Genomic DNA, 9,529 nt, shown 5'->3' with positions numbered 1-9,529 from the left:
TTAACCAGGTTTGACTGGTGTAAATCACTCGCCCAAGGCTTCATCAGTCAAGAGTTGAAAGGGAGAAACGGATTCAGAGAAGCAAACTTCAGCTCTACATTAATGTCCTTGGATCAAGTCTGCCTTTGCATTCAAAAGCATTTTGTCCTGCCGTGTTATATACACTCAATAAGATCTCTCTGTGTAATGCTGTATTCTTCTGTTCAGTGCTTATAGACAATTTGTTTTAATTCTTTTAAAGTCATCACTCCAGTCCTCCATTTGCCCTTGAGGGGATGGATTCTAGGATAACTGCAATCACCAAGATCTGCTGACGCATAAGATTCTTGTAACTTCAATGTGCCCTCCTGTATACTTAACTCGCCTTTAAATTACTTATCGTACCTAATGTGGTGCCAATGCTTTACAAACAGTTATTCAATGATGTTGTTTGGAATAAAGACAAGAAAAAATGTACATGGTCAGTGTAATGCAATTATTCACCTTAGAATACTTTTCATAGGATCTCTGCCTGCAGAACCCACTGATGCGGGATTTATTCCTCATTTCTTTCCCTCGTTTAAATTGGTAACAGATGCATAGATGAAAGAAAGGAGATGGATTTTCAGAAAGAAAAAATTAGCTATGCTCTATTTTTTTTTCTTTCACAGTTCACTTAATTCTCCTCCTCTGTTAATCTCTTGTGAATGTTTCCATAGACAAGCCATGTGCTTGTAGGAATGCCCCTGAAATTATGCAAATGTTGTGTAAGCTGTACATGTGTTTTACTCACTCTCTAAACCTTAAAGATTATTCCACATCAGCAGTGCCTCAGCCTTTTAACTGCACTGTAGACTGTTCAGTCAGGGTAGGAGGTACATAGGTTGTCTTCACCTCTGCCTATATGCATGGCCTGTTTAGACAACACTTTCCCACCACTGCTTTATGTCAGGATACCCCAGGGGACATCATCCCTGTGCTTAAGGAACTTCTTTAAATATGAAATCTTCCTCGCAAGCTCATTTGTTGGTTATCAGTCTCAATCGGGCATCACTATTTGGAGACATTGTAGAAAGTTCAGGAAATATTTGGGGACATACATGAAGGTTCTGCCTGATTCCCTGCCTGGTCCTTGCTTGTTCTGCTTCCTAAATGCCATGAAGTGAATTGCCTCTGCCACAATTTCCTCCACCATCCCTGATGCAGAATTGGGGGAGGGGGGTATGAACTATGAACTGAACCCCCTGAAACCGTGAGTCAAAATTAAAAAACTTTCTTTACATTGTTCTCTCAGAAATGTATCACAGTACCACAAGAGTAATGCATAAGAGAATTCTGAAACCTGAAGAAGACAGAGAGACAGAGTCAATAAACCAGATGTCCAGATCTTTCCAGAAGTGAGAATCTATGGAATACCAACCAACCAATCAGCTTTCAGCTTCCAGTGGTGTCATCAGGTTACAGCTAAAGGGTAGAGTGAGCTAACAACCATCACGAGGTCACTCCTGCAGATCTGAAGCGACGTTGCTACTGAGTCTGTGGGTGTTGATGGACCAAGCAAAAGTGAAGCTCCAGCCATGAACATGCAAGGAAGCAATGGAGTCTCTGCAATGTTCTGGCAAAGGCAGGCAGCTTTCGGGAAGGCATGCCTGTGGTCCTTCCGCCAATCTACCACAAAGCGATGACATGTCAGAGTGGTTCCATTGAGACTTCATTCCTGTTTGATGACCATAACCTTCTTTCATTCTCTTTAAGAACCGCAGGCAAACCATTTAGAGTCTGCCAGCTGTTACATAATATTAAGCCTTTGTTTTACTTATAAGTCATCAAGCCCATGTTGAACGGATGCCTTTTGATCAAAGACCATCCAGTGTATGAGATCACAAGCCATAATCCTCCCAGATAGTTGACTTTTTTTTTATGGTTTTTCGAGACAGGGTTTCTCTGTATAGCCTTGGCTGTCCTGGAACTCACTCTGTAGACCAGGCTGGCCTCGAACTCAGAAATCTGCCTGCCTCCCGAGTGCTGGGATTAAAGGCATGTGCCACCACGCCCAGCAATAGTTGACATTTTTAAAAGCAATAATAGCCCATAGACAGGAGATATAAATTTAGTCTATAACTCTAATAAGCACTGTCATCAGAACTACTAGGGCTAGGTATATCTCAGTGATAGAGCACATGTTTAGCATTCACAAAGTCTTGTCTTTAATCAATTCCCAGAAAAAGTTAAAAAAAAAAAAACCCAAACCTATTTATCATAGAGCATGAATACTTCCAAAAAGTTAAATTGTATAGCTGTACAACGGCACAGACTTGAAACGTGTCAAGTCTCACCATAGTTTTTATGCTTTAATTCAATTCAGTAAATCCAACAAATAACTCTCTCATACCTGTTACGGATAAGCACCTGTAGCAAAGCTAAGAAAATAAATAATAAATCAACGGCAAATACTCTTCCTTTTATAGAGATCCTCTATAAAAATCTTACAGGAGAGGTGAAAGGTGAATGACTTCCATAGTACACAGAAGACAACTGTTTTATTTTGGATCCTGCCAGAAGTGGGTGCTGAACAAAGGTTCAGAAGCAAGCAGCGGGCCATGAAGTAGGCGCTGACGAAGTCAGACAATGACTGGAAATGAGCAGATGAAGGTGTTGTCAAGGCAGGTGCCACTGTAGTCACCAAGCCCATCACCACTGTGGAGTCGCATTACACACACTCAGGGATGTCTCGTCTGAAGGGCAAAGACTACTTGTGTACTTTATTTTCATTGGCCAACGGCTGTCAATGGCTTGTGTTAGCTGCCTCATATTTTCCACTTGCTGTTCCAGGAAATAAAACTGTGTATACAGTAGCTAGAAGCTGTGAACTGGAATACAGTCAAGGAGATCTGGGAGATATACAAATCAGGTCTGATGCTATTATAATAACTCAGCAGAGATGCTCATAAAATATATTAGAGAAAGAAAAAACAAGTCTTTACCCTTGTCACATGTTTATAGAAGTTCTCCTAGTTCAGGGCTTTTGAACTGGACCCAACAATAATGAACATTTATCATATTTATTTGGCATTTCGGATATTTGATACCCTTCTTGTTTACAGGGTCTGTAAGTCTGCGTCTCCTCGAGATGAAAGGCAAAAGCCTGGCTCTCCATCCTTCCAAACACCTGCCGAGTAGACCATTGACGTAGCTTTTGCCAGACAGATCTGCTTTTGCAAAGATTGACTTGAGGCCTATGAGGTAATCAGACATCAATTAGCTTAGCCCTGAAGAGAGTGCCACCTACCTTCCAGTACAAACACAGCAGCAAGGAAGAGTCTAGTGTCTCCTAGTGTTAGAGATGGGAAGTATGCGGTCTGCATGCAGGAAGTGCTGTGTGACATAGATGAGAACCTTGTCATGGCTTCAAGTGACAAAACCAGCATCTGCATAAATTATTTGTCTGCAAAAGCAGATGAGCATAGTTGTGTGTGTGTGTGTGTGTGTGTGTGTTACTTCAAGGAACCTTGGTAGCAAGGGAAAAGGAAAAAGAAAGAAGTAAGAATGGAGATAGTTATATATAGTCAGACAGTTACAGCAACGAGTTCTCAGGACCCTCATTAGCACAAGGATGGATAGGCAGGAAGAAACTGAAAACCCAGAGTATTCTCAGGAATATTTGCAGGCAGATATGGCTGAGGAAGAAGGGAATTCTTAATGAAGTGTTGGATAGAACGCTCCAGTTCCTGGTAGAGAGGAAGACAGTAATTCAACTGAAAGCACTCTTTGAGAACCTGAGGCTTGTGTCAGAGTTGGCTGCTAGTTGTAATAAAGAGAAAGTGGTAGCAGACGGTCTTGCAGTTTCACTGTGGGGTGGGACTATTGAACAAACAGGACAATGGGGAGCAGAGTGACTTAGAAGGCAGAAGGTCAGAGCAACCTCTAGTGAAAGGATGGAGCTCCGAGACATGTAAAATCTGATTTGTGGCCATGTAAAGTCTGCGCCTGCTGGGTTACTAGTTGTCCCTTTGATTACTGCAAGGAAAACACATAACAAAAGCAACTTAAGAAAGGAAGGGCTTATTCGGCTTACAGCTCCAGGGAGTACAGTCCACCAAGAAGGGGGGACATAGCACACAAACAGGAAACAGCTCCTTACCATGTACCTGGGCTCAGGATTCAGACAACAAAGGATGCTGGCGTTCAGTTCCTCTTCTCTTCATTCGGTTTAGGAACCCAGCCTGGAAGGTCAGACCACTCACATTTGGTATGGGGAGCCACCCTACCCTAATCTAGAAACTCTTTCACAGATTTGTTTGCATAATGGCTCAAAATCGACTAAGTGGTAGCCAACAGTAACCACCACATCTTATATATTTATTGAACAATCTCCTTACCTTTGACAACAGAAATAACAAAGCTTACTTGTCTTGTTCTTATCTACTTCCAACAGCTGGGGAAAAACCTACTGTGAACAGATCAATCATTATAAAGACCATGACAAGGTAATAAAAGGAAAGGTAGGTTTTTTTATGTTATTTGGACAAAATGTAAAGGTAGGCAAAATGTATCTAGAGTAATAATTAGATAGACACGAAAATATTGAGTGTGGATCACAAAGTGACCCTGGTCTATTTCTGTAGTAACAACAGAGTTAGGATATTTGTAGACGCAAGTGCTGTACCTGAGCTAGAAATGTCCACTCCCTGTGTCATAGTGACTTGGTTCCTTGAGACAACAGTACAATGCTGTAGTTTTAGCCAATATCATTCCAGAAAAGTTTCTTGGTAAGTTGGGCCAAAGATACTACTCACAGAGGGCTATCTGGACTCTGAAGAGTTGAAATTTGTCCTTAGGAGAAACAGTGTTTCCAAATAATTTCACAATTAGTGCCATCTGCATCTTCCCTACAATCAACTGAAAAGCAAGGAAACTTTTCTTTTAACCTAAGTTTATTTTTTACCAAGTCTCTCCTTTGACCAAGAAATGATAAGATCAGCCTACCGGACATTATTCCATGAAGCTCAGATCTTCAGCAATGCTCAAGTTCTTCTGAGTAGGAAGATGAAAAGGAAGCCACCCTTTATGTGTTGTCATGGTTAGGATGAGCTACTAAACACTTGATTTGGTAAAGGCTCTGCACTACCATGTAACACTTTGCTAACCACATCTTTGAACAGTGTGCAATAGGAAAATAAAGCACACGCCTTTAATCCCAGCACTTGGGAGGCAGAGGCAGGCGGATTTCTGAGTTCGAGGCCAGCCTGGTCTACAAAGTGAGTTCCAGGACAGCCAGGGCTACACAGAGAAACCCTGTCTCGAAAAACAAAAACAAAAACAAAAACAAAACAAAAGAAAGAAAAGAAAAAAAAAGAAATGGTTACTTCAAGTGCATAGAATACTTGACCTAGACATCATGAACAATGTGTGAACAGGCCTTATAAGTAATCAATAAACAAGTATGATCATACAAGCTATACATTCTGGGCTGGTAAGATGGCTCAGCAGTTAAGAGCACTGACTACTCTCCTGAAGGTCATGATTCAAATCCCAGAAACCACATGGTGGCTCACAACCATCTGTAATGAGAAACAAACAAACAAACAAAAAACTACAGAGTGAACAGTGAGTGGAGGCAGATTGAGAGGGAGGCCAGATCAAGAAAGGGGCTGGAGTGAGAGGGGAGGGGACAAAGTGAGGGGGGAGAGCAAATGGGGCCCAGAGTGAGTGGGTGGAGCAAGAGGGAGAAAAGAAAGGAGGGGGGGAAAAACCAAGCTATATGTTCTGTGAATATCAATAGGAAGCTGTATGTTGAATATTTACTTTCAAGTATAATTAAGTGTCCTGTACGTAACTTGGAATGAAATTTCTTTGTGCACTTCACATTTTGAAATCCCACAAAGTGAGTAGGTAAAAACACTTGCTATGGACGCATGGCAAACTGAATTCCAATCCCCATACTGATATAAAAACCTAGGTGTGGTTGAGTTTATTGGCCACCAGTCCAGCTCCAGGTTCAGTGAAAGACTCTTGCCTCAAGAGACTAAAACAATGAGAATGAAAAAGAGAGAGAGAGAGAGAGACAGAGAGAGACAGAGAGAGAGCAGGACATTGTATTTACTCCTATGGCTTCCACACATGCTCATCTGCATGCATGCGCTTGCATACACACACACACACACACACACACACACACACACACACACACACACACATCCCCCTAGCCATTGAAGTTGAATACATGTTTTTTTTTTCCAAACAGAAAATGCATCATAATAGTGTGATTGAGTATATACAATTACCAAGGCATACACTGGATTAGTGTTTTTTATTCTGTTTATTATACTTCAACTCTAGTTTCTTAATGAAAAAAGAAGAAGAACAAGTGAAGAGTAGCACTGGGGATAAATTTCTTGCTTAAGATTATGTGGTAAAACTGCAAAAAAAAAAATACTACTGTATGTATAGTTGTGAAGATAGAGAACGTTGTTTGCTCTTTAGATTTATGAAGGCTATAGCAGCAACAATCAAAATCTTTCACACCAGTTAGGGAAACAAAGAGACTGGAGGGACATTCAGATTCTAACAAAGAGTATGACAGCTTCTTACATCAATGCCATACACCGGAACTCAAGTTATCCAACTCCACAGCCTGTGTTCCCCTCCTAAAATATGTTAAACGTGAGGCCGTGTGATGGGTGGCCCGGTTGCTAACATCTTACATGGAGTTGGTCATTGGGAAAGGCTGGCTTGCAAGTGTAATGGACAGAAAGTATTCCAAACTCATTAGAAAAACCAAAATGTATAGAGACCTCACATTCAGTGCCAAAAATCTAAACAGGCTTGACCTTCCTCCGGGCTTCGCGGGCCTCTAAGGATGAGCTAGCTACGAGGAGAGGGGAGTGCTCTTAAATATTTGAAGCTCCCCCAAATGCTGAATCAGGAAACTGTAGTCAGCCCGGGAGCGCCACCGTTCTGTGGGGGACCTTGCTGTCTGATAGAGGCCTCATTTTGAAGTGCTAGGATCTGAAACAGAGAAGTATATTTTCCTCTGCTAGTATTCTTTATGACCTACTGAACAGTTGAAGTTCTTTAACACTATCAAATACGCTTTTGATTGTATTTACTTACTGATTCGAGGAGTGTGCACGTGGCAGGGGCCGGATGTGCCACAGCACTCAAGTGTCAGTCAGAGGACAAGCTGGCAGAGTCGGTTCTCCCTTCCACCATGTGGGACCCACAGACTGAAATCAAGCTTGGTTGTCAAGCATGGCAGCAAATCCCTTTACCGGCTGAGCCATCTCACGAGTCCTGGTTCTGAGATATCTTGTAACCCTCATCCCGTTCTTTACCCAGAGAGGATGCTAATGTCCACCACAGACCAGCCTTCTCTCTCATCCTACACACCCAGAGCCTAAGGACCCTGAAGTTGAACTCATAGCGGTACCAGATGATCACTTAAGCAGTTTGCTGCTGTTTGCTCTGCCCCAGGAGGTCCTCCCACTGCTAGTCAGCACACAGGCCTCTTCTGACCTCCAGTCACCCACACCATTGTGGCCCATGGAGTCGCAACTGGAGGCCACCTAAATATAGATGCCTCTTTCTAGGCTAGAGTCTGGCAGCTTTGCCTGTAGCATATGACTCTCCATTTAGACCTAGTGTGGAGGAGGCTGGCCAGAAAGGTCGGTAAATACAACCTTAAAATCTCCCCTCATTGGAGCAGCTGGGGCTCACACAGACTCCAAGGAGTTAAAACACTCTCCTAAGAGTACACTTTAGCACAGAGGGATACTGCCTCACCACTCACCTTGTGGTGATGATGAGCCTTGGGCAAGTCTACAAATGAAGATGCATGAACCCTCTTGTCGTTTGAACCAATTGTATGAGGTTTTAGGATTTAATTCAACCTGTTTGAGTTTCGTGGTTGATGAGAATAATTTTCTTCTGGTTGATGAGAATAATTTTCTTCCTCGGTTTAGGTATTTTTTAGAGAGCTTGCTATTTCTTAAAACAATTAAACCTGAAAAGTAATTTTAAAAAGCTCACAATGCCACGTGCCAGCAGGGAGGCAGACAGGAGGCTACCAGAGGCTGTACAAGATCACACAGCTCCCTTGGAAAGCGCTCGGGCAGTTTCTCACAAAGTTAAACATGTGCTTCTCTTAACACCCAGTGATCTGCTCCTGATCCTTAGCCAAGAGAAATGAAAGCATTTTTCTACATAAGGACCCGAGCGAATGTGCTTACAGAAGCTTCATTCATAATCAGCAGAAACTGGAAAGAATGCAAATGTCCCTCAGTGGAACAATGGATAGCCAAAACAGAGAAATAAAAAATATTTGTAATATATTATATATGTAACATATTATATATGTAATATATGTATTATACAATATATAATGTATGTATTATGCTATGTATGTAATATATTATATGTGTGTAATAATATGTATAATTTAATAATAGTGGAATAGAAAGGAATGACCAGTTGATACTTGGGATAACACAGGTGACTCTTAGAAGGATCATGCTAAGTTCAAGATGTCAAGCAAAAAAGATCTCCTCTGCCACCTGCTTCTGCTGCTGTGATGTGTTGCCCAGGGCATGGGGCCAAGCAACCATGTACCTTCTGAAGCCATGAACCAAAATGAACTGCCCCACCACTAAGTTACTCTCTCCGGTATTTTAATCAAAGGTATACACGGGCAACTAATAAGGCCAATGCCTTGTCCCTCCTGTGTCTCAGTTTAAATGGCCTTTCTTTCAGGCAGCCTTCCTTGCCAGCCACTTCACATGTCTTAGCAACACTCAAACTCTGTAGTCTTTGTCTTGGCTCCTCCTCTTCTCTCGGAAACTCTGGCCTCAACATCTGAATGTTTCCTGATTTTTTTTTATTATTTTTTATTTATTTATTTATTTTGCCTAGTACACTAGTGTCATCTCTATGGTCTTGTTCTGTTTTATTTTCTCTGATTTCTTCAACATGTTTAATGTGATTGATATAACATGAAGAACAGGACTCAGTAATCACCTCATTAGCATAACATGGAGAATAGGGCTTAGTAAATACCTCATTAGCATTGGAGGTTTAGTTTGCCAAGATGTGTTAGCCTGGATTTGATCCCCAGGACCACAGAAAAATTATATGGCATTAATAATCCATCCAGAAGTGTGGTAACTTGGCAGATAACACACTCTTTTGAAACAAAGGAGGTCAATTTTTAGAGATTTACTTATTTTTATTTTATGTTTACATTTTACCTCAACAGATGCACATGTACCTTGTGAAAGCATGAAAAGCCAGAGGAAGACAACAAATCTCCGAGCTCTGGAGACATGATTGTGAGCCACCACAGAGATCTTGAGACTGACCCTGAAAGAACCTAGTGGGGAAACCCCACCCAACTCCCGATTCAGCGTGCACCCAAGAATCACGAATAGAACACAACACCTTGATGTAACAACACGAGGTATTTTAATGGCGGAGCTCCGGGTCGAAACGTATCTCACACAGGAGACAGTGGATTCGACCACGAGGCTTGGAAGCTAGGGGTTTTTATAGAAAAGGA

Source organism: Mus caroli, chromosome 15, assembly GCF_900094665.2.
Source record: "Mus caroli chromosome 15, CAROLI_EIJ_v1.1, whole genome shotgun sequence".
NCBI lineage: Eukaryota > Metazoa > Chordata > Mammalia > Rodentia > Muridae > Mus > Mus caroli.
Note: the sequence above shows the minus strand (reverse complement) of the source record.